Source organism: Equus asinus, chromosome 6, assembly GCF_041296235.1.
Source record: "Equus asinus isolate D_3611 breed Donkey chromosome 6, EquAss-T2T_v2, whole genome shotgun sequence".
Classification (NCBI taxonomy): domain Eukaryota; kingdom Metazoa; phylum Chordata; class Mammalia; order Perissodactyla; family Equidae; genus Equus; species Equus asinus.
Window position 1 is genome coordinate 19,805,036 of NC_091795.1, and position 24,840 is coordinate 19,829,875.

The window sequence follows — 24,840 nt, forward strand, 5'->3', positions numbered from 1 at the left end:
ACACACTTGAGGGACTTGTCAGAGGACAGTGACAGGAACCAAGCCTGGGGTTTCCTTAGGCCAACCTGGTCAGTCCCTGGAATGGCTTTACGCAAACAGAAATCAGGATGCCTGTCCCCAGACAGGAAGGTTCACGATCAAAAGCCACCAGCCCGGATGGTCTGACTGTGTACTCCTCATGCGAGGCCCCACGCCTGGAAGAAACCGGCCACGTGACGGGCAGAAACGCTCTCGGTGTCAGGCGCCCGGCCTGGGGCGCCCTCAGCGACAGGCCCCCGCTCGTCGGTGCTCAGGGCCCTGAGAGCTGCTTGCGGAATCCCCAATGATGACGGAATCTGAATGTCCCAACGGCCAGGTTGAGGACGTGGAGGAAGGACGAGGGGGCCTGGAGCAGATTTCATGTGATTTAGAGATTTAGAGAAAAAGGAGTGTTTGTGTTTTTGATACCTTATCATTGCAGACTGAAATTCATGCCTTTTAAACAAATCAATAGAGCAATTATAAGGGAATAAGGGATAATGGAATAAAAAATGGGCGCAGGATAGACGAACCTCCCTGAAAATCCGTGTGGCGGGTTCCAGAGCTGCCGTGAGGGCTGAGGCGGGGAGGCGCACCGACAACACCAAGATGCCCAGCGCGTCTGCCGTCCTGGGAGGGGCTGCCATGGACCCCCCGCAGGCCAGAGGCCGCCCCTCTAAGGACGAACCTGCCTTCTACATTACAAGGCCCTCCCACGACCAACTTCCCCGTTGGGCACAGAGAGAACAGGGCCTGGGGCCCACAACACTCTTCAACTAAAATGTTTTAGTTTGTTTTAAAGTCAGAAGAAAAACCTAAATATAATGAAAATGAATATATAATAATGAATCCAGCCTGGATGATTTCATCTTTATACCAAGACAGTCGTAATATGTCTTCTCGTGAGGAAGGGTCCATGAAGGCAAAAGCACCTGGGGTCCTTGGAAGCCACTATGCAACCCTGGGCCCTTGCCCCTTACACCAGAGACATGAAAGGTGGCTCCACACAGAAGGGACCCTGAGACCCCCACAGACCCTCCTAGTTGACCTACACATTGAAATTTATCGGTGATTTCTCCCTCCTCCCTCTGCGTCACGCAGATAAAACTCAGTCCCCAAATAGTCACATCTCCAGGCAAAGTGCCTGGTCTCCCAAAGGCCTGTGACCACCTGCCTGCTGTGCCATCCTTAGCACTGGCTTCCTTCTTCCAAACTGTCTTACAGTTTCAAGAAGGCTGCTGGAGCTCCAGCCATCACCTCTGCATTCCAAACAGGAGGGAGGAGGAAAGTGAGGGGCAAAAGGTTAAGCCTCTTAGACATCAGGCTCTTTCAAGGAGCTTTCCTAGAATCCCCGACCACCCATTGCAGCCTATGTGCTTCATTGGCCACCCTGCCTGTAAAGGAGCTGGAGGAGGAAGATGGAGGTGTGAAGCAAGGTCCTGAGATGGTGCAGAGCAAGGAAAGCACTGGAAGGGACTTAGGTCTAAAGTGGAATAGCAAGAAGCCCCCCACGCCCGCCCCATCCATCTGTCCTCAAGCATCCTGTGGCCCTGACTGTGCCGCCAGACACAGAGGGTAGTGTGGGGCAGAGCATGAGTTTCACCTTCTCTGGCTTTTCATCAGGTTGAATCACGTGACTCAACCCCAGGTCCTTGGAACCGTCCGCTTCTCCCTCAGCCCTTCCACTCTTTGCAGGGATGGGGCCCAGCCTTCGCAGCCAGGTCTAGACGGTTTCCTTGCTGCTCCCACCCCGGGCGGGCTGGGCGTGGTCCTGACTCGGGGTCCCAAGCGCCCTGGAGGAGCTGGCCTCGAGGCCCGGGCCGAGTCATGAGCCCAGACAGCCGAGATGCCTGGTGTGTCCCCTGTGGGGAGGAGCGCTCCGCTGGGACTCGGTTCTGCCAGGCGCCCCTTCTGGACCGAGGCGCTGCAGGAGCGAGGGTTCCCCCGCCACCCGCACCCGCCTCCAGGTCACCGGGCTGCTGTCTATTCACCAGGAAGACGTGGCTGGGAGCGACCTGGCCTGCCTGCTCGCCTCCACGTCCCTGGGTGGGAGAACCGGCCACAGGGTTCACAGCTGAGCTCCTCCACTGACTAACAGAGTGACCTCAGCCGCCCCCCGAAACCTTCTGGGTCCCCATCTGGACAGAGATGGTAATGATGACCTGCCACACACGGCTCTGTGAGGGCTGAGGGAGGTCGTGTTTGCAAAGCATCCAGAACGGTACCCGGCGCCAAGCAGGAGCTCCATAAACACAGCAGTGTGTGAAGTATCATTATTTTATTGGGTAAATGGTAAATATTTGCTAAATGCATGAATGAAAAGAAATCGAATTTGGATTAATCCAAAAATCAAACAAGTGATTTCTGTCCCTTTGCACGCCCTCCTCCAAGTTGTTCAAAGCCCTCGAAGGCACAGTCTCTGCCCTCTGATACCTCTCATGAGAGCAATGTGGTTACTTCACAAAGCAGACCCTGGTCACAGAGTAGCTGACTTGTCCCCGAGTCCATTCACAGGACCAAGAAGGCTGTAACGTATAAATCTAGCTGTCTTCCCAGGCTCCTTTACAGAACAGGTGGCCATGAAAGATGTAGGCTGAAAGGGCTGGTTGGGGATTCTAGGAAAGCTCTTTAAATGAGCCTGACATCTAGGATGCTTAACCTTTTGCCCCTCATCTTCCCTCCTTCCTCCTATGTGGAATGCAATGGTGATGACTGGAGCTCCAGCAGCCTTCTGGAAACCATAATACAATTTTGAGGAAGGAAGCCAATGCCAAGATGGCAGAGCAGGGAGAGGGACGAACGAATTGGCTGCCTGTTGACCCTCACCCTGGACAGCCTGCTTCCTGTCTTTTTCTGTCTGAAAGAAAGTAAGCCTGACACTTATCGGAGCCACTGCTATTTTGTAAAGTTTTCCTTTATATACTGCTGAATTGACAGAAACCCCTGCATTCCTCTCACACTCTACAAATAATTTGTCCAGTGAGAACAGTTAAAATAACATTTCTGCCAACATTAAAAATTCCAATATTTTAAGAATGATAAATTTTCAACAGGGCAGGATGGAGGGAGGGGCTAAAAGTCCCACAGCAGAAACCCTCACTTGCTAGGTAATCAATTCTGAAGGCAAAAGATAAGCAGGAAAGCCACAGTGGAGAAGATGTGCCGGCACCATTAGCTTTTCCGATTATACAAGGTGCAATGAACCAATTTTTTTATCAGAGAACGCCTCTGAGACCAGGCCTCCCACCCATTCCTCCTCCATGTAGGCCCTACTCCCCTCTGAGCTGGTGTTGGCTTCTCCTCGCCTGAGCTCTGTGGTCCCACCAGAACCCTTCTGACCCTGTGGGGAGACCCATCTCTGCCTCGCAGCCCTGGCCAAGCATACCACCGCCTGGCCCAGGCACTGTGGGCAGGGGGATCGTCTGGATTATGGCAGAGGAGCCACTGCAGGAAAGACTCCGCAAATTAGCACCACTTACAACTGACCAGCAGGACAACCAGTGCTCAGCATTCCACGTCTAAACACCCAGAGAGGAGATGCATGAGGCCCTCGGTGCCTTGCTTTGGCCAGAGAAGGCAGACTGAGCGAAAGGACACAGTTGGGACTTCTGCGGGACCCCTGCAGAAAGAGTGTGAATGCTTCCTTCTGAGGCACTGCCTGACCTTGAATTATCTTCGGAATTGGCAAGGAAAGGCCATGTTCTATTCACCCTGGTTTTAGTTTTAAGTGTATCTTACTTAATATTTTCAATATGAGTCAGCTCCATGTACTGTGATGATTTTTCAAATAACCAGAAGTTGACTGTAGCTGGCTTTAGACAGGAAGCGTGAGTACAGAATCCAGCTGCTTCCACCCTGGGAGCAAGTCTGGGCCGGTAGTCCTGGATTTTCTGGCCTGAGGCCTCAGCCTCCTGGATTACACAAGCAGAACCCTCCTGGGTCCTGCTCTTCCTGACTCTCCTCTCCTGATGGGAGCAAGGGGCTCCCCTGTCCTGGATGCACTCCTTGAAGCAGCTGCTCTGCCTGATCCGCCTGCCTGGGAGTCCTGGACCACAAGTGAGGCGAGTACCCGCCATCCTTCCTCTCCCCTAGGGTGGGCGTGTGTGTGTGTTGGAGGGGAGGGGGTTGGAGGTCATGCGTGGAAGGTCACTACCGTGTGGTTGGGGCTGAATAAACTGGGAGCTGTTCTTATTGTGACGATGTTAACAACAGCAATGCTGCTGCTGCTGCTGCTGCTGATGATGTCCATGACATCTAGAACCCCAGGTTTTCCTGGAGAGAACCAAGAAGCATTTCCCATTTGCCAAATCAATCAATGTCCTGTGAATGCACAACATGCCGTGTAATTGATGACACAGGTGGGATCTCCCTTCAGGGGCATGAGAGCCAATCCTTTCTGGATGCCCCCAAGAGAGGGCCCAGGTAGACACGCCAAGGGATCTGCTTATATATCTGAATCAGTGAATATGTACCTGACAGTTCTTGAGTTTCCTCGTAACTTGAGTGCAAATCATCACTGATCTTTACACAAACACACGAGGCCGGTACTATCCTCATCCCCCTTCTACCATGAGGAACGTGGAGCCAAGACATTAAGTAACTTGCCCACCATGAGGGTGAACTTGCTACTCAGTGACCGAAGGTGGGGACACATGTCGGGTACCATGGAAACCTCTCGGCAGGAAGTAAGGAGAGCCCAGGTCGGGCTACAGATGAGGGGTGGAGAGTGGGAGACAGGGCCAGCAAGCCATGGGCTGGTCCCCAGGCTGGGGATGCTGTGACTACAGGGCACTGGGCAACTTCCAAATGTCATCAAACTGTCAGCATCCTCTGTTTACGGTAGATGTCCTTTTAAAATATCTGTTCAGGGGCCGGCCCCAGGGCCTAGTAGCTAAGTTTGGTGCACCCCACTTTGGCAGCCCGAGTTCACGGGTTCGGATCCCAGGCGCAGACCTACGCCACTCGTCAGCCACACTGAGGTGTCATCCCACATATAAAGTAGAGGAAAATTGGCACAGATGTTAGCTCAGGGCTAATCTTCCTCAAGTGAAAAAAAAAGAGGAAGATTGGCAACAAAAGTTAGCTCAGGGCTAATCTTCCTCAGTAAAAAAATAAAATAAAACAAAATAAAATATCTGCTCAATTTCTATCAGAGAGTGCTTCCCCCTTTCTTCCTTGCCTGCATCTACACTTAGAATCATCTCCCTTTGGTAGGCGGAAAAATGACAATGCAGCAAAGAAAATTAATAAATGCTCTGTTTTCAGACATGTCCTGGGCTTTATTTCTGGCCTTTTCAAATGACTCTCCTGATTACAAAAGTGATGATATCAGCTGGCCACAGCCTTATTTCTCATGGGTGAGAGGCAAGTGGACTTCCAGCATCCATACAACTGCCCGAATTCCACATGAGAGAATACAACCAATGCCTGGGATAAAGTTAGCCACCTCAAAACACTGCCCAACAGTGCTTCTCCAGGAGAATTTAAAGACGGGACCCAGTGATAAACACACATCCAACACCCGGTGCTCCCCTGAAACGGGGACCAGAGAAAGTGCTGTGTGCACAAACTGCTGAGGCACCGTCCAAGGCATTCCGCCTTTTACGGGCTCTTCTCTCCATGAAGGTGGCATTTCTCTGAGCACTTAAGAAGATGACTCACCCAGAGAGGCGGACTGGGCTGGTCTCCCGCCTTGGAAAACCCTGGTGTCTGCCCTGCTGAGGCTCCGAGTTGACACTTGCGTGGCTGCGACCCTCAGCCGCGGGACAAGCGATGACGACGTTGGAATTGCAGGATCTTGCTTGCAAAAGTCATGGCGCCAACTCAAGGGCTGCAAGCCCCAACAGCTTCAGAGCCAGGTAAGAAGAGAAGCTGGTAGAGCTGACGTGGATGGGGTCCCTTCTGGATCCAGGCGCTGTTCTCAGCACCTGGCAGAGGCCAGCTCTCCGGGCCCTCCCAGCGGCCCTCTGCAGGAGGCAGCGTTCCAGCCTGGAAGCACGAGGCTCCTGGGGTCCGAGCTGCAGGATTCCAGCTGGTGGGCCTGGCTTCAGAGCCTCCCCTCTATCGGAGCCTTGTGACTAGGGGCTCAGCAGGGCCCGTGATGGGGGAGCATGGGAGCCCACCCACAGTCATCTGCCGTCAGAAAACCAATCCTGGGTGGGCCGAACAGACCTCAGTGGGGGGTGCATTCTGGTTTGATGGCATTTGGCCCTTGAGCTGCCAGCCTGCAACCCCATGCATTTTTCTTTTTTAATTTTCTTGACGTTCCTCTCCCTTGATAGATAAAGAGAGTAAGCTCTGAGGGAGATTTTCTTCCTCGGAATCCTGCTCTCTGATTTTAAGCCGACAGTCTTCCCACGCTACGTGTCACACGCAGAATGCCCGCTTTGAATCTCAAGCCATGACCTCCTCTCCCGCTCGATCCCTGGCGACTGTGACATCACAGGACGCTCACTGCAGCTTCGGGCCTGCGCCGCCCCTGCCCGGCATAAACTCTGGATTTTTTATTTAACAAACCATGTACTCAACCTGTTCTGTCAAGGCAGAACCTGAAAATTGTCAACATCAGCCAAAGGAGATGGTCCTGGCAGAGGGACCCCTTAGCAGAGAGGTCTCTCAGTTGCATGCAGAGGAGCTGGGACAGAAGCTGAGAGCAGGTCACCCAAACAGGGGAAGCATCTAAAGCTGATTTTAATCAAAGACCAAACAGCCAAATCCTCCTAGAGGGGCCAGCCAGCCACCGTGCTGTGCTTGGGGGCCAGAGCAAAGGCTCTCTTAGCTCTTCCAATTTTAGAAATTGGCTGCTGACTCATTATTAACCCAGGAAGCCCACGCACTCAAATGACTATACTGAAAAAGCTCCCTGTCATACTCTGCTGGCTGATGTGCAGGTTTTTAAGCAAATTCAGAAAATGTTTATCATAAGGTATTTATGACATTTTAACCGTTTCACTTACAGTAACTAGAATGACATTTAAAAAAAAAAGTTTCCTGTATGTTACTTGACAGTAAAGCCAAGTTTCATCAGAATAGTAACAGCCTGAGAAACACATATCAAGGTCAGATCAGGCCCCAACGACTCAGCTACCCCATCCTCGCCCCCTGCCCCCAGCCCCCAGCTTATCTTCTTTCCGATTTTACCACGGTTTGTGACATTCAGCGTTAAGGAAAAGGAGAACACATAAAAAAGTTCCCAGAATCATTCATACGCTTTTCGAGAGAGAAGTCAAAATTCTGCCTATTATATTTCTTGTACCAAAACTGGGTAACTCAGATCACACGGCCAGAAATTGCTCAGGGGCTGTCTTTCCTCCACCTCCAAGAAGCGGAAGCTGGCCCAACCTCAGCACCCGTGGGTTAGCACAAATTCATCCACCTCCATCTCTGAACTTCACTTCGGCTCCAGAGAGCCCCAAGCAGCTTATTTTCCAGTCCAGCATCCCTGTCTCTTCCAAGACAACATAACGTACAACAAGCATCTACATTCTCACAATGAACAACTAAGAAACTTCTCCAGACAATCAGCCCAAACCACGGTAGCTAAGGGGGTGGGGGCAGAAACAGCCACTTTTCTAAAATTACAGATCCTCAGAGTTTGAACGAAACACAGGGTCCACTCCAAGATGCCACAGCTTTCCCACAGCTGAGGCTCGGAGGCAAACTGCAGAAATGATCAGGAAAATGACAGAAATATACTCACCAGGGAGAAGCTAATGGTTCTACCTTCCCAGGAACCGTGCTCTGAAGATCTCACGGCAGACACCGGCTCAGGCACGGCTTGCCTGGAACGCCAGTTGGAAACTTAAAAAGCAACAACCATACAGTCACTGATTTCCCTCCATTCCCAATGATGTCCCCACGATTGAGACCAAAAAAAAAAAAAAAGAAGAAGAAAAAAAAAAAAGGCGCACACCTCAGTCTTCATTCTCATTGGAACGAGATGACTCATGCTGACTCACAGCCGCCACTTCCTCTCCCGACATTCTCTTCATACTTGTGAGCTGGGCTGGTCCGGTTCCCAGGGTCTCTGCAGCCCTTCCTGGAAGAGCAGCCGCCCTGAGCCTGGCGAAGAGACCCAAACACTGACCTCACATGGAGCCCCCGGAGCCCGTACAAGGGAAATGCTTTATTTAGGAGATTGAGAACTGAAAAGTCAAATGCGTGCTTCTCGTGTGCATTTGAATTTCAAATCTACACTGAGATTTTGGCATGTGTGGCCAAGCTTGTGCCTGAAACCCTTGCTCCTTTCAAGGCATTTCAGGGAAGGGAGAAGAAGGGAGAGGAAGGGAGGATTCTGTTCCTTAAGGAGGCTGGCTTTTCTTTGTCCTGGTCGCACTTCTTTCCCTGCATGCTTTCTTCTGCCTATCTTCCTCTGATAAAATAAATCCTGGGATCTAAAATCATCATCACTTCAAAGCTGTTGATTAGGAGGGTATGTGCCCTGTTTCAGGATTAAGTGACTTACAAAATCTTTTCTCTCCATCTTTCAGGCTTCAAGAATAAGCCAGACTTGAATATCAAAGTCCCAAGGAATGAAATGAAGGTATACCAATCGAACTGTTAAAAATTGTTGGTGAGGGGCTGGCCCGGTGGCTCAGTGGTTAAGTTCTCACACTCTGCAGACCCAGGGGTTGCTGGTTCAGATCCTGGGTGCAGACCTATGCACTGCTCATCAAGCCATGCTGTGGCGGCACCCCACGTAGAAGAACCAGAATGGCTTACAACTAGGATATACAACTATGTACTGGGGCTTTGGGGAGAAAAAAAAAAAAAGAGGAAGATTGGCAACAGATGTTAGCTCAGGGTCAATCTTCCTCACCAAAAAAAAAAAAAGTGCTAAGTATTAAAAAAAAAAACTTGGTGGTGAATGTTTACATACAAGAACAGAGGGTAGCCTCTGCCTTCATTTTCTCTGGAATGCCACCGGGGGTGGGGTGCTTCCACAGCTCCTGCGTTTTTAACTCTGAGAGGCAATGGAAGAGAACAGGATCCACGTGATGCTCAGCAACCTCACAAGAAGCCAAGAAGGGCGGCTGTGATTGCACTTGGCCAACTGGTTTCTGGAGGGTGACACACTCAAGGCCATGGGTGAACACTGGTGCCCTCAAAAGCTTTTCTGACTTAGTGCCTGCTACTATGCAGGCCATCTCTGATAGCCCTAAGGGATGTAGAGAAAATAAGGAAGTCCCGTGTTGGAGGAGGATGGAAGACCCAAGCCAGCGGCCTCTGTGTGCAGGCGACCCCACCCTGGAGGGGTCCGGAGACCCGGTTTCCATTTACAGCCGGATTCATCTTAGGGAAAAAATCCTACCATATCTCCCTTCTTTCAATGGGAAAATCAGGGCATTTTTTAATGAGGCAATACCAAGTCATTTGAGCTCCCAGTGAAAGTTGTGTATCAGCCAATTGGCCAAATAATCCTATTTCTTGCAGTTTTGGGGGCTTTCTTTCCAGAAAAGTGGAAAGCCTGATGGTGTTCTGGCATTTAGAAAGAGCTCTCTTGTGCAATTCACGGCAGTGTGTTTCCTGTAGGGGGAGAGTGGAGAGTAGGGATGGGCAGTGGCCCCATGAGCTTCCTGAAGACGTGGCTTCAGCCACATCTTGTGTTGTCCTCAAGGGACGCGTCTCAGGCAATAGGGGTCCGGCAGCCCCAGGAGAAGCGCGCACTGATGCCAGGAGTCAGCAGGGGCCATTACAGCCGGGGATGTGGGCTGTTACTTCTGTCCTATATGTGGAAAGCCAGCCTTTACTTTATTTATGAAGATTTTCATGAAGTCAGCTCGTTAATCCATGGAGGAACTGAGAAAATAGTAATTAAAAAAAACACCCGGAATGAATTAAAGAAATTTGAACTGGTTGGGAAATGCAGGCCCCCAGGGGCAGCCACGCCTTCCTGCCGGACGTGCCCTGCCGGAGATGTCATCGCTGGAGCTGTGGGTTCTTCCTCAGCAACACTGTTACAGGGAGCCTTCCAGAATATTCCAGGGCAAGGCCTTTGACACGAAGCTGGGCCTCCTCCCAACACAGCAATTTGAGCCACAGCATAGAAGGAGAGTGGAACCAGGTCCTCTCAGACAGTGTTGCATTGATATTCCCATGAATGCTGGGCCTGAACTCCTGATGGAGCTTCCATCCAGAGCCTTTCTTGTTTGGGCCGGGAAGCGGGGAGAAGGGAGAGGCCATTCTTGATATATTAATAAATAGAGCATTCACTAAGGCCTGTCATACCACTCCCATGATTGTTAATGTGGGGTGTCCTAGAGCAGAATCTCTTTAAGCTGGCTCATTTCTGCATATTCCAGCAGAAAGGAATCAATGACATTTTCAATGTGGCTACATGGAAAACATTTTTTAAACATCTGTGTGCTGTTTCCCCAATGAAAATAGCACTGTAAAAATTTAGGTTTCATTGAATTAGGAAAATAAATAAGCTTCACTCCCAAAGGCAGTGCACAGTCTGCAGACAGTGTATTCTAGCGTGTCATAGGATTCTTATAAACACTGACGGCTCCCATTTAAGAGTGTCTAATACATACCAGTCAGTCTCCTGAACATGCACAGGTATTATAACCTCTGACCCTCAAAATAGCCCCATGAGGAAGATAGCAACATCATCCTCACTTTCTAGCAAAGAAACTGAGGCACAGAGAGGGCCAGGAGCCTGCCCAAGGTTGCAGAGCCCAGATGTGCATCCAGGCCACATGGTGTCAGAGCCCACATCCCTAACCACCAGGCCACGTGGATTCCCACAAAGGACTTTTAAAGAATCTTTGCACACACATCCCCTTACTTCATGATGTGTTCTCCTAAATTCTGCAGACGTGTGCGAGGGAGAGGTACTTTTATTCATTTGCGAAGAAAATCAAAATCCTAGCCTTGAAGTGATGGGTCCCTTACAGTAATAATTCTAACTAACGGAAAGAGTCGATTAGGATTACCCATTGGCACTTCCCAAAAAGGACCATGAAGCTGCACACGCCACCGACGCCTCCACAGACAGCGCTTCTCCTACACAGGGACACGAGGGCGGCAGGGGCCGACCCTCACAGTCCTTCCCTCCCTTGAGCAAATAGGTCTCTTCACCACCCTCCCACCCAGGAGATCATCCTTTCCCTGCAATCTGGCCCCTCCCCCTCACCCCATCCTCACTTCTTCTTTAGGATTTCGTGCCCAATCAAATATTGGCCCTTTCCCTCCAGCATCTTTAACTTTTTCCTCTCCATGGCCGAAACACAGGCCCCTGTCTCTTCCATCTCTGAAAGACCTCACCTGCCTTTGACCCCATGGAGTAGACCCCCAGGTGTCCCCGAAATTCATTCTAACCATCCCCCGGTAGCGGCCTTGCCATTTGGTTGGGACTGACTCCACCCCCACACCCAGGGGGAGTTTTGATTGGGTTAAGCAAAACAAGAGAAAGCCACCCTTTGCCACTGTGACTGCTTCCAGGATTGGGTCCCAGGCTTATGTCAGTTAGGGAATGGATCTTCTAGCCACGAGGATGAGCTCAGTGGTGCCCAATTGGAGCAAAGCCCAGGAATATAGCCATCACTTCAGGGATGACAGGGAAGAATGTACAGAACTAACGTCTCATTCTTACTCTTAAGTTTCAAAAGTCTGGGACAGGGCGCTACGACGAAAGAAAAAAAATGATTTGGAAGAATGGGTGAAGTCAAGCAATAATATATAGTTGTGCAGATGGTACACTGCACAACCCCGGGGAGTAAAGTAAATTCACATAGGCCGTGATGTGCACAGTCATATGTGGCAGGGCTGGTCATGGTGCCAGGTGATGCCTCCCCAAGACCATACAAGGATCCCACAGGTGAGGTGGAGGAAGAGAACTGAGAGGAAGGAATAGAGAGAAGAGGCTGAACCCTACTCCCCCACAGGGGGCTTGGGCCAGAGAAGCACCATCACTCACGCCAGGGCAGTTCAGGCACTCTGAGAACAAAGGGACAACTGCACTGGAATGGTGGGACCTAAGAGTTTCATTGGCAGTGTTTTCTCTTCCGTGGTGGAACTTGAACTTAATGGTGTGCTCACCATTGAGGGCCTCTTAAATTAGATGGAATATAGTCTGTAAAGCCACGAGCCTGGATGAGGGCACCAGAGGAAGGAGTGTAGAAAAAGAAGTGAGAACTGAGCCCGGGCCCCTGTGTCTTCAGGAGGTCAGGGGGTGAGGAGGAGCCAGCAGAGAAGGGATGCTGGAGGGCCAGGGAGTAGGGCCAACGAGGTGGGAGGGAAGCCGGGAGAAGGTAGCACCTGGGAAGGCCAGTGAAGAAGGTGCCAGAAGAGCAGAGAATGGTCACCTGTCAAATCAGTGCCGAGGAGGACTAGGAGCCCCAGTGTCTCTGGCAAGGGGAGGTCTTTGCCAGGAACAACGGGGTGAAAGTCTGAGTGGAGTCCAGAGAGAAAGGGGGAGAGAGATGGAAGACAGTGAGGAGAGACACTGCTTTCTAGAAGTGGGGCTGTGACTGAGGGGGCAAAGGGCTCAGGATTTCAGGAGAGATCTCCTTTTTTGTTAAGATGAGAAAAATATCTCGTCTGTAACTTACTCGCAGAAGTGATTTGCTAGAAACGGGAAAACTGATGAAACGAGAGAGGGCCAGAGGGAATTTGGTGAAGTCGGCGGAGGGACCAGACCCACTGCTCAGGGGGCAGGCCTGGCCTGCGGGAGGACAGGACACGGACCAGATGGGGAGCAGCCAATACGTGCCTGTTCCCTACACTCTTGTACGTTTCATCATTTGTAATAAAAGAAAAGTGACATCAATTTTTAAAACTCAATGACGAGTAGTACACCATTAGAGTCTTTCTATTGAAAGCCTTGCAGCTAAAACTAAAGTCCCCTTTGATGGGGATGTGGCGTTTTTCACTAAAGTAATGGGGATGCATTAGAGGGATGGAGGAGGCAGGATTTGGGGAGGTGAAGAAACATGTGTTCCTAAGGAAGGGAGAAAAATCTTAGAGAGAAATGTTGGCAGTGGCTTTGACAAGTAAAGCTGCTGTGAACATCCGTGTACGGGTTTTTGCGTGGACACTTTTTCATTTCTCTGTAGTAAATACCCAGCAGTGGGGTTGCTGGTTCATATGGTAACTGTATATATCTTTATAAGAAACTGCCAATCATCTTCCAGAGTGGCCGTCCATCCACTTTGCATTTCGACCAATGCCCATATGACAAACAGTTGCTCCTCATCCTTGCCAGCACCTCCACTGTCAGCATTTCTCATTTTAGCTGTTCTAATGGGTGTGTAATGGTATTTCCTCATGGCTTTAACTTGCATTTTCATAGTGACTAATGGTGTCGAGCATCCTTTTGTATGCTCTTTTGCCATCTGTGTATCTTTTTTGGTGAAGAATCTGTTCAAATCTTTGCCTGCTTTTTAACTGAATTGTTTGTTTTCTCACTCTTGAGTTTAGAGCAGCCTTTACACAGTCTGGATGCAACTTTTTAAATCAGATATGTGACTTGTAAATATTTTCTCCAATCTGTTGCTTATCTTTTCATCCTCTTTAACAGTATCTTTTATAGAACAAAAGTCTTTATTTTGATGAAGTCCCATGGATCGATTTCTTTCATTTGTGTGCCTTTGGTCTCAGATCTAAGAAATCTTTGCTTAACCCTAGGTCTAGCTAATAAAGATTTTTCTCTTGTTTTCTTCTAAAGCTTTAGAGTTCTACATTTTATACTTAGATCTATGATCTGTTTTTAGTTAATTTTTTGTAAGGTGTGAGGGTTACATTGAGGTTCATTTGTTTGCCTGAATGTCCAATTGTTCCAACACCACTGTTTGAAAAAACTATCCTTCCTCCATTGAATTGCCTTTGGAAGCTTGTAGAAAATCAGTCGGCCATATTTGTGCGTGTCTAGATTTGGACTCTGTTCTGTTCCATTGATTGATGTGTCCATCCCTTCCCCAGGATCACACAGTCTTGGCCACTGTAGCCATCTGGCATGGGTCTTAAAATCAGATAGTATAATTCCTCCAACTTTATTCTTCGTCTCAAAATTGTTTTAGCTATTCTTGTTTCTTTCTGTATAAATTTTAGAATCAGTTCCTTTGCAGCTACAAAAAAATCTCCCTGGGACTTTGAAAGGAATTGCATCAAACCTTTAGACGAATTTGGAAAGAATGACTATCTTTACCATCTTGAGTCTTCCAATCAATGAACACAGTGTGCCTCTCCATTTGTTTAGGTCTTCCTGCACAGTCTTTCTAGCTTGGCGTCTCCCCTATGTGAAGTAAAAATTATCTTCCCTACAGAGTGTGGGTTTAGTCATTCTCAGTAAGTCCTTTTATTGTCTCTATAGGCTCCCAAGTTAAACAACCCTGTAGGTACTATTTTATAGAGCGAGACCAACACCCAATGCCCCCACCCTATTGGTCCTAAGATTTGGGTGCTGAGAGTGGCTTGGGGCAGGGAAGCAGCCCCTCAGTTCTCCTGACTCTGACCCCTTCCATCTTCCTTCCATCCACCCAGCGGGGTGCCAGGAAATGTTTAACATCCGGCTCTCCAAATATAAATGAATAAAACAACCCCTGATTTGCAGTGTTTACTGACTTCTCTGATGGAAACTCTCCCTCCATGGCTAATTTCAAGCCACCGGCATGATGTCACTGAAAGTTAGTTGGGAAGAAATGTATACAAATTAGCTCTCTCAAGCCAGAGCAAGCCAGCTCCAGCGCAACTGTGCATCCATCTGTCACCAAGCCCCGACCATCCTCGGCCCTTGAGTCTTTCATACAGTAACTAGCTGGTCACCTGTTTCGTATCCACAAGGAAGCAGTTATTTCTGCATTTGAAAAGGGTTGGATTAGATCAGTTGTTCTTAACTGTGGGTGCACAAAGACCCCTTTGAGATTCTGATAAAAGCTGCAGGTGGCTCTCCAGACAGAGCAATAAAAGTGTATACAACACAACATTTTGTACACAAAGACCATTTGTGCTGATGCGGGACTCCCTAGGTGTCCAGGCCTGTTGGGGTTGGAATCCCTGGACCAAATGACCTCAAAGACCTACTTCAGCTCTGAAGTTGATAATTTGCATTGACTCACGCCATGGCGCAAGGGGACACCTGACAAATTAGAAAATAACAAGTGCAAAAAGAATCCAGATTCTCAAGTTTGCATCTATTTTTCATGTGAATTAAAACATGAAGGAGTCTCCGTATTGAGGATGTCACAGCTGATAGCGAGGGCCAACAACTTTGCAGACGCCAGCTCTCTAAGAAGCAGCGGCCCAGGTGCGGTGCAGAGGGCTGTTCCTGGAGGCCAGCTGGGAACTCTGGCCATGGGGGTCTGGAGCTCCTCCTGGTCTGTATCGCAGGGAGCATGCGCACACAGCACCCTTCCAAGAAGGCCAAGTTCAGGCTGATGGTTAGAGAAGGGGGTGTCTTCCTCAGAATGGCACAAACACTCATCTCTTAGAAACACCAACTCAAACAAATCACATTCTTACCTCTCTGATTCATTCACTTGGAGCAAGATATGCTCCTGCCAGCACAGCTGGAAGAGGGCAGAGCCAGGAGCTGGATATTACAACTGCTCAAGGTCCATCCTGGCGCCTCGTCTTTACCCCAAATTTTAGACTTAAACTGATCATTTGTTTAGACTTCAGCTAAACCATTTTGGACTTAAACTGGCAACAGTAGTGCTGTGAAGTGATCCGTGTCACTGTCAAGTGGTAAAAAAAAAAAAGAAAAAAGAAAAGAAAAACTAAACTTTTGATGTGGCTATCTAGAAGTTTGTCTAATTAAAATGATTTGTGAGCATGGATTACAATTTGGGCCTAATTATTGTTGGCACGATAATGCTATTCTCTTTCCTGGTAATTCAATCACACAGTACTCTAAATATTTCTGGGAAGGGATTTTGCAGATGTAATTAAGGCCAACTCGATTGGCCATAAGATAAGAGAATAAGTGGGAGGGCCTGACCCTGGGAGGTGAGCCCTTTAAAAGCAGAGAGTTCTCCCTGGCTGCAAGCAAAAGAGGAAGTCAGAGACTCAAGCACAAGGGGCTCATGTGCTCAGAAATGAGGGCAGTCTTGAAGAGGTGAGAGCCAGAAGGAAATGGGAACCTCAGCCACAAGGAACCGGACTCTGCCAACAACCCTTAGAAGTGGGTGTTTCCCCAAGGCCTCCACACAAGAGCCCAGCCCAGCTGACACCGTGATTTGAATGGGTGAGGCCCTACGAGAACTTGGTGAGCTCCACCCAGACTTCTGCAGACACAACCATGAATTAATACATCGAGGCTGTTTTAGCCACTCAGTTTGTGGTAACTTGTCACACAACATTAGAAAACTAATACACTCAGCTCACCTGCAAAATGGAGACAGTAATAGTCCCAACCTCATGAGGTTATATGAGAATTAAAAATTAATATATCTAAAGGGCCCAGAACAATAAGGACTCTCTCTAAGTATTGATGATTATTCATACATGTCATTGACTTGGTAAAATGCCAGATACGTGCGGTTGCTTATTTGAAAGTTTTCCCATCAGTACAGTAGTTGAGTCACAGGATACAGTCAAAAGTCTAGAATTTTCAATGAATGAATCACATACTAAATATGCATCATCTTTTCAAACTCAGTGCCTATGAATAAGCTGCATGATTATAAAACGTTACTTAACAAAGCAGACCATAAGAAAGAAGACAGCAGACTATATGGAGCAAAATACAAGAAGTCTGGAACTCAACCACCCAACATATATTTAATGAATGCTGCCAGATGCTAAGCACAGATGCAGGTCCTGGGGAAAAAACACACAAAACATCCCTATTCTCATGAAGCTTACACTCTGTGGAATGCGACAGAAAATAAGAAAAGTACAAGCTAGTGATATGAACCATGCAAAAAATTAGCAAAGGTAAGAGAGGACTATCTGAGATGAGTAGGTCATGTGGAAAGGCCGTTCTGGAGAGGTGCCATTTAAATTGAGATTTGAATGATGGCCAGGAGCCAGGCAGCAGCATTCCAGGGCAAGGAGTTAGCTACTGCCAAGGTCCCCAAGGCAGAAAGGAGCCTGGTGTGTCACAGGACCTGAAAGAGGGCCAGCATGGCTGATGCTTGGTAAACAACAGGGAGAAAGGACAAGGTGAGGCCGGGGAGGGTGGCAAGAAAGGAGCTCAGATTTTATGCTGAGTACAACGAAGAGGCGCTGGAAGGTTTTAAGCAGGAGAGTGATGTGGTCTGATTTGAATTTTCCAAGGCTAACTCTTACTGCTAAACGTAGAGCGCTGGTGAGGACCAAGAGGAAACAGGAAGTCCAGTGCGTCCCTTTGGGAGTCTGACGATTACAGCAGAGACGGAAAGAGAAGGATCTATTAGAGTAATGTTTTGGAAGTGGAGTTGATGAAGGGATTGGGTTTGGGGCAATGACAGAGAGATTAATCAAGCATAACCCTTAGATTTCTGTTTTGAGCAACTGTGTGGTGCATTTACTGAGATGGAAAGGTTGAGAGAGAAGGCTGTTTGGGAGAGGGAGAGAGCGTGGGTTCTGTTTTGGCCATCTTAATTTGGACGTGCCTATCACACATCCATTTGGAGATGTTGAGTGGGCTTAGAATTCTGGGGAGAGGTCAATGTTGGAGGCAGATTTCAGAGTTAACGTCCTAAAGATAGACTTAAAGATCAGGTCTGGATGAGAGAGAGACAGAGAACACATAAGGAAGGGACGGGAGCCCAGTGCCCTCAGCCAGCAAGGTTGGAGGAAAAACCAAGAAAGATGGAGCTCAAATGGAGAAGGTCTTACGGCATGGGGTTAGGTGGGCACTGGTAAAAAGTGTAGCATCTGTGAGTGAGTATTCCACGCCCCATGGTATCATTCAGTGCTGGCAAACACATTAATAATATTCTGGGGCTATTGTTTGTGTCAGCTGTCTCCGATTTGGTGCAGACAGACTGTACTTTTGAAATGTTAGCTAGAAAAAAATAAAGCAAAACTGTTATTAAGAGCCAAGGCAGTTAAGATTCTCCATTCTTGGCCATCAGGAAGAACTTATGAATGGCTTCTTTCCATTGTAAACAGCAGCAGAAGATCGTCATCATCATTTTTCATGATTTGGTCTAACTGGGAAATTCTTATGCTTCATAACACATGAAACAAAACCCTTAATATCTAAATAATTCTTTGGTCTGATGCACACTGCCAAGAGATCAGATGGAGCCTATTCCTCTGATAGACTGGCTTGATTTGAAGGCAAATGGCTTTTTAACAGCAGTATTAGCTTCTTAATTTTCACTTCATTGCCCATAAACACATACACCTCAAGCAATCTGTTTGCCCCTTGAAATCTCTTAATTAAAAACTTTAACTGTATTTTTAAAAATCAGCACACTTCTCGATGGCCACCGACAGGTTATTAAATGTAATTAGATATGAACTTAAGATAGTGCACTAATCTATAGTGGTTCTTGATGGAAACTTATGAGTTAAATCTCATATCTAATAGGAACCAGCCCTACCAAGGGCTTGAGAAGGAGTTACCAATGAAAGTGCTCTGATCCTGGCCTCGCTCGCTCCAACCCCCAAGTGCTGCCCACCTCCATTTAGCCCCAGTCGTGGCAGGTCTGCCTGTGTCTTCCTGCCTCTCACTCACCGCGCACCACTCCCTTCTCTGAACTGCTTCTTTCACTTTTGTGATGAGACAAAGCCACAGATCTGATCGGGCCACTCTCCAGCTTTCACATCTGCATGGCTTCTTGGGGTCCATGTCGGGTTTAAGGGTTTGTCCCTGAGTCAAACAGACCCAGTTTGGAACCCAGCGCCCATCTAAGTGGACTTGAGAATGTGACCTTCCGGAGCCTCTGTGCCCTCATTTGTCAATTGAGAATAACCATGGTCACAAGAGAGTCTTGTCACAGCATTTTGATGTGGATTAAATAATGATGCAGGTGGAGTGCTTAGCAGAAGGCAGGGCCTGTAGTAAGCACCCGGCAAGTGGCAGGTCTTTGTAGTGGATGTGCTGTCTTTTTGTCTAACAGCACCCTTTCCTGGGGGACCCTCCCCTTCCCCTTTCATGTGGTCCCGGGGGTTCTAACATCTTAGCCTACCTCCCACCCTAAACCACCTATCACACAGTGGGCAAGAACGTCAACTAGGATTCAGTCTGGCTGCATATTGCTGAACCAAATAACAATGGCTTAAGTTAGAACTTTGTTTCCCTCTCATGTGAAAGTAATCTGGCTTGTGCATGGGCTGATGTGGCAGCCCCAAAGTATTACTAGGAACTTGAGCTCCTGTCTTTCTGATCCACCATCCTGAAACATGGCTTTCAAACTCAAAGTGGCTTCATGGTCCAAGATGGCTGCTGGCACTCCAGCCAGCAACTCCATATTCTCCATACTGACAGTAGGAGGAAGTGAGGGAAGACAAAAAAGTGTATCCTGGCTCCCCTATCCCCAACATTATGGAGTCTTACTGAAAGTTCTACATAATAGTTCCATATATAGAACTAAGTCATGTGGCCTCTCCTAGCAGCAAGCTAGTCTTGGAAATGTAGTCTTTTCACTGGACACATTGCCACTTGAAATATGACATGTTTTTGAATTAAGCAAGAAGGGGAGAAGGGAACTCAGTTGGCAACTAGCAGTGTCTGCCATGGCGTGGAGCCAGGCTGGGCCATTAACGCCCTTCCATGGGATCAGGTCTACAATACTGGGGAAGAGAGGGTCCACATTCCCTATGGACTGTGGACTGGAGGGGCACATCCCATACACGGAGGATACTGTCAGCACGTGGAGAACCTGAGCCAGGGAAGGGACAGAGAATGCACCAGAGTGAGGTGCCAACTGACGTTCCTTCTCCCCTTCTTGCTTTCATGTTTCACTGTGATCTTTACTCCCCCAGCTAGACCGAAAGGTCCTAGAGGGAAAATCCCGCCCTACCCACACGCACACTCCTACAGACGACCACAAATGTTTGTCACCAGATGACTGAATGTACAGCCAGTGTGCTAAGCTTTGGCAGATGCAAAATATATCCCAGTAGGAGTCTTCTGAGCAGGGGCTGTAGAGTCAGACTTCTCCCTCTGCCTCCACGCTCCATGGTATAAAAGAGAGATTAATAATGACACCTCTTCTGGGATAATCCACAATGCCTGGCACACAGTAAGATCTTAGGCAATGGTGGCCATTCATGGTATAATCGTTATTACCGCCTGTCGTTGACTCTGAGATACACTTTGTTTTTGAAACTGTAATAGCATTTATCCTATGTGGCATGTCATGATTGAATTAGCAGAGGTTTTATTTTCTGAGTGGTATATAAAATCATGCTCTGTTTTACAATCAATAACGTCTGAAAATCAATGGAAGAATTGTTTCTATCATGAAAGGAATAGAGGGAGGTGGGCACTGCTAAAAAGAAATTCGGGGCCTTGCCAAGTCAAAAAAGTCAACTGCTGATAGATCCCAAATGGAAAGAGATGAGACTGAGATGGTGTTTGAGTGACCAAGGCCTGAAGTGGCTCAGAAAGAGACGAAGAGAAAGGCATGACCTTCCCCACGCTGTGTTCTGGGAAGACTCGAGGGAGCCACCATTCAATCAAAAGAGAGGGAGGTGAGGGGCAAGAAAGGAAGGAAATAAAGCCGGTCTGAGACCAACGTCTTGGCAAGAACTCTGGGTGTGATTGCGGCCATGTGGAACCAGCTAGAAGCAGATAGATCAGAAGCTGACTGTTTTTATTGAACCTGCCTTGTCAAAGAAACTGTGAGCTATAAAGGCGCGTGATGCATACAATGGAATATTATTCGGCCATAAAGCACAATGAAGTACTGACATACGCTACACCACGGAGGAACTTTGAAAACACTGTGCTCAGTGAAAGAAGCTAGACTCAAAAGACCACATATTGTGTGATTCCATTTATATGAACTTTCCAGGTTGGGCAGGCCCATAGAGACCGAAAGGAGATTCGTGGTTGCCAGGGGCTGACGGATGCGGGAATGGGGAGCAACTGCTCAATGGACACAGCATTTCCTTTTGGGGTGATAAAAATGTCTTGGAACTAGACAGAAGTGGTGGTTACACAATGTTGGGGTTATACTAAATGCCACCGAATTGTTCACTTTTAAATCATTAATTTTATGTTATGTGAATTTCACCTCACAAAAAAAAAAAGAAATTTACTATTCAACTGTGGGACCCCCAACTTTTCCGCAACAAGAAGTGGGAAATGCTGTGCAGCCCCCACTAAAGGCATGTTCTGAATCCCACATCATATACAGCCGCTGGAGGTGACAGGAGAGAAGGGCCTGCCTGAGCACAAGCCAGGGGCCTCAGGGGAACCCACTGATGGTGGGACCCACCCCAATCTCAGGGGAGGCACCTCACCCCATCTGCCCAGAAGACTCCAGAATTGCTGGACCAGGGGCCCCTGGTGCCTTCCCCTCTTGGAACGGGAGTGTCATTGCCATCATCTTGTTCCTGCTTGCTCAGGGGCACCGGGCTGTGAGGGGTAGCTAATTTATCTCTTTGTTCCATTATCTGTTTAAAGGCCTCTGGGACACCACTGAGAGACTGCCATGCATCGCCTGAAGATGCGGGAACATGCTACCAAGCACAGCTCAAATTACGGCCATGGCGGCGACTGTTAGTTCTATAACCCCACATCTCTCTCCTTTGCTGCCAAATAATCAAGCTCCTGCTTTTCAGTTGCAACAGTTCCGCGTTTGTTAGTCTCCCTTGCAGCTGGGTATGGCTGCCACCTGACGAGGGCAGCATGATGAGCTGGGGGGAGCCTGAGTTAACCTGGATGGGCTGCTGCCATATAACCCTAGACTGCCTACCTCTAGCTTTCTTTTACATAAGAGAATAAAACTTTTTGCATTTCAGCCTGTTACTGGAGGTTTCTGTTATATGCAACCAACCCTAATGGTAATGGATGCGGTGGGCTCCAACCTAATCAATTCCAGGTACCGAAATGTGAGAGTCTGCAATGCAGCCTTAACGCCACCATCACTTGGGATTCGATGAGCCTCCTCATTCTCTCAGACCTTTCACAAATTAATCAGGCTCACTGTTGTACAGCAGATCTCTAGAATTTATTCATCTTGCATAACTGAAACTTTATACCCATTGAATAGCAACTCCCCATTTCCTCCTGCCCCCAACTCCCCACAACCACCATTCTACTCTCTATTCTCTGAGTTTGACTAAGTTAGTTGTCCCCTGTAAGTGGAACCACACAGTATTCGTCCTGTGACTGGCTTATTTCACTAGCATAATGTCCTGCAGGTTCATCCATGTTGTCGCAAATGCCAGGGTTTCCTTCTTTTTTAAGGCTGAATATTTTCCATTGTATGTATATAGCACATTTTCTTTATTCTTTCATCTGGTAATGGACATTTCGGTTTTTTCCACATCTTGGCTATTGTGAATAATGCTACAGTGAACACGGGGCTGCAAATATCTTGTCCAGATCCTGATTTCAATTCTTTTGGATAAATACTCAGAAGTGGGATTGCTAGATCATACGGTAGTTATATTTTTAATTTTGTTAAGAGAGTAGATCTCTTTTTAAATGTTCTTACCACAATAAAGAAAAAGGGAGAGAGAGAGAGACAAAGAAAGAAAGAGAGAGAGAAAGAAAGAAAGAGAGAAAGAGAGAGAGAAAGAGAGAAAGAGAGAAAGAGAGAAAGAAAGAAAGAAAGAAAGTTAATCCCATTGTCTACAAAAAACATTATACAAATTCAATAAAATATAATGTTTTTAAAAAAATTGATGAGGGCACTAACAGCTTCTGGCAGAACGATCCCACAATTTCATACTAGAAATTGCAATAAGGTGCTTGCTAAGTTCAGGCCAGATGGTCATCTCTGAGCGTAGGCCACCTCCCTGGACACCAGCCTTTCTAGACGGATCTACAAAGCAGTAAAGGAAAACAGCATTAATTACTGCACTTTTCTGTACAACATGTGCTTGAAAATTGATTGCAAAGCATCTTAATTTTACCCAGGATATTTCTTCACATGTCCCTAAGAGGAAATTCATTTCTGATGTAGTTTGTGGAATTTTGATTTTTGTTTTCATTTCGTAGGTGATTTCATCCACTGATTACCCAACTGACAATCACTCCCACCAGTTTCTGTTTAACATTTATCTCGTTAATGGTGAGAGAAGACGTGTTAATCAAGATAGCAGCCACTGGTTGGAGGAACATGGGTTTCTTTGATCAGACGTTCCCAAAGCTGGAGAGAAAGTATTAAGAGCTTGAAACCATGTATATTTTAATATAAACTTAATTTTTTTATGATTATAAAAGTTATAAATGCTGTCTGGGGATAATCTGGAAAACAGAAAGAAGAGACCATTAATCCTACCTCCCAAAGCCAAGCAGTATTAACATCATGGTGTATTTCCTTGGACTCGCTCACTCGCACGCTCTCTCTCTCCGTCTCTGTTTACACAGTTGTATTCGCACTGTATACACAACTTGGTGCCCTGCTCTATTTCGCTTAACATTACAACATAAGCGTTTTCCCCATTATTAACACTCCCTACTGGCCAGAGCGGAGGCTTATTTTCATGGTGAAACCTCGATGGTCGTCAATGGGATCATCACACCCAGTCTTCACTACACAAAGACAAGTTTTCCCCAAAGTTGGGGGCTGCTCCGGGTCTACTGAAAGGAACCAGAAGTGAGACAGTCACAGAGGGGAGGGACATGCCCAGACTTGTTCAGCTGCCCGCTCCAGGGCCCAGTTTGCTGCCCGCCCAGCAGCTCTGCTAATCCAGAAATTCTTTCCTGCAGAAACACATGCTGGCTTTGAACCCAGGAGGCAGCCCCATGCCACAGCAGCCCCAGAGGAAAAAAATCCAGACACAAAAAGAAAAAGTAAACTCTGCGTGGGACTGCTCATTTTAATTTCCAGAAGAGAAAAGAGCCTTCCTGACTCAGAGACATGTCACAGTGAAGGCTACCCAGCAACCACAGGCCTGTCTGTAACACGTGGTGAGCACCCTGGAGGTTGTGGCAAGGCTGTGGGCCTGGAGAAGGGGAGCCAGCAGCACGGCACTGGCCAAAGACTGGACCCCCGGCCAGGCTCCCTGGTGTCTGACATGGCTTCTCCGAAGCAAAACATCTTTTCTGCAAAAACGCAGGAACATGAGGGCAGGCTGTGTGTATCTGTTCACTTCTGTGTCCCCAGCCCCTAGCATGTGCCAGACACTCACTGAGCATTTGTGTAGTTTGTTGAATAATGACTCTTTTTACAAACTCCCTTGAAGGGGAGCAAGAATTATCCCTCTGCCCTCTAGATCCTTCTGACGGGTCTAAGAATTAAATTTACGTGAGACAGAATAACAGGAGAAATCAAACAAATTTAATAACATGTATACATGGGAGAAACCGGGGAAAACTGAGTAGCTCACCAAAATGGCAGAAGCCACCACCTTAAATACCATCTTCAGCCAAAGACAAAGGAGGGTGTTGCGGGTAGTGGTTTGGGACTTCAAAGGGGAGGAGGACAATTCACATGGAGATGGAAAAGCAAATGTTTGGTAAACAAGTGTTTGCTGAGCCATCTGTAGACATGGGACCCAAGAGAGAACTTTGATAAAACAGGCCTCGCTAGATGACTTCCTGTCTACCACACCTAGAGTTGTCTATGGTGATAGTTCCTTCCTGGGACAGACCTTCTATCTTAAATTCTTTTAGGCAGTTAGAGGGAAGGTCAAAGTTTCCTTCTGAGTCTTTTGTTCTTAAAAATAATCAAGCCTGGGGGCTAGTCCCATGGCCTTGTGGTTAAGTTCGGTGAGCTCCGCTTTGGAGGTCCAGGTTCAGTTCCTGGGCACGGATATACACCACTC

The 24,840-nt window shown here is 47.7% G+C and overlaps 3 long non-coding RNA genes across 5 annotated transcripts in view; 1 reads left to right on the forward strand and 2 right to left on the reverse strand.

Annotated features, from left to right (window-relative positions):
* LOC106838541 (uncharacterized) overlaps nucleotides 1–7,886 on the reverse strand; it is a 304,473-nt gene extending 296,587 nt beyond the window's left edge. For 2 of the 3 annotated variants that reach the window (XR_006529459.2, XR_011503879.1), the window contains exon 1: nucleotides 7,718–7,873. This is a non-coding gene — a long non-coding RNA (uncharacterized lncRNA). Of the gene's footprint in view, nucleotides 1–7,717 lie in introns of all 3 variants that reach the window. The other variant, XR_011503880.1, reaches the window with a different exon arrangement.
* Nucleotides 5,547–21,863, forward strand: LOC106838542 (uncharacterized). Its single transcript, XR_001399887.3, has 3 exons — nucleotides 5,547–5,876; nucleotides 8,508–8,560; nucleotides 21,527–21,863. It is a non-coding gene; the product is annotated as an uncharacterized lncRNA (long non-coding RNA).
* Nucleotides 21,864–22,698: 835 nt separating this feature from the next.
* Nucleotides 22,699–23,781, reverse strand: LOC123286703 (uncharacterized). The gene is made up of 3 exons (XR_006529464.2): nucleotides 23,352–23,781; nucleotides 22,984–23,219; nucleotides 22,699–22,892 (listed from the first exon to the last, which is right to left on the reverse strand). It is a non-coding gene; the product is annotated as an uncharacterized lncRNA (long non-coding RNA).
* Nucleotides 23,782–24,840: the final 1,059 nt, after the last annotated feature.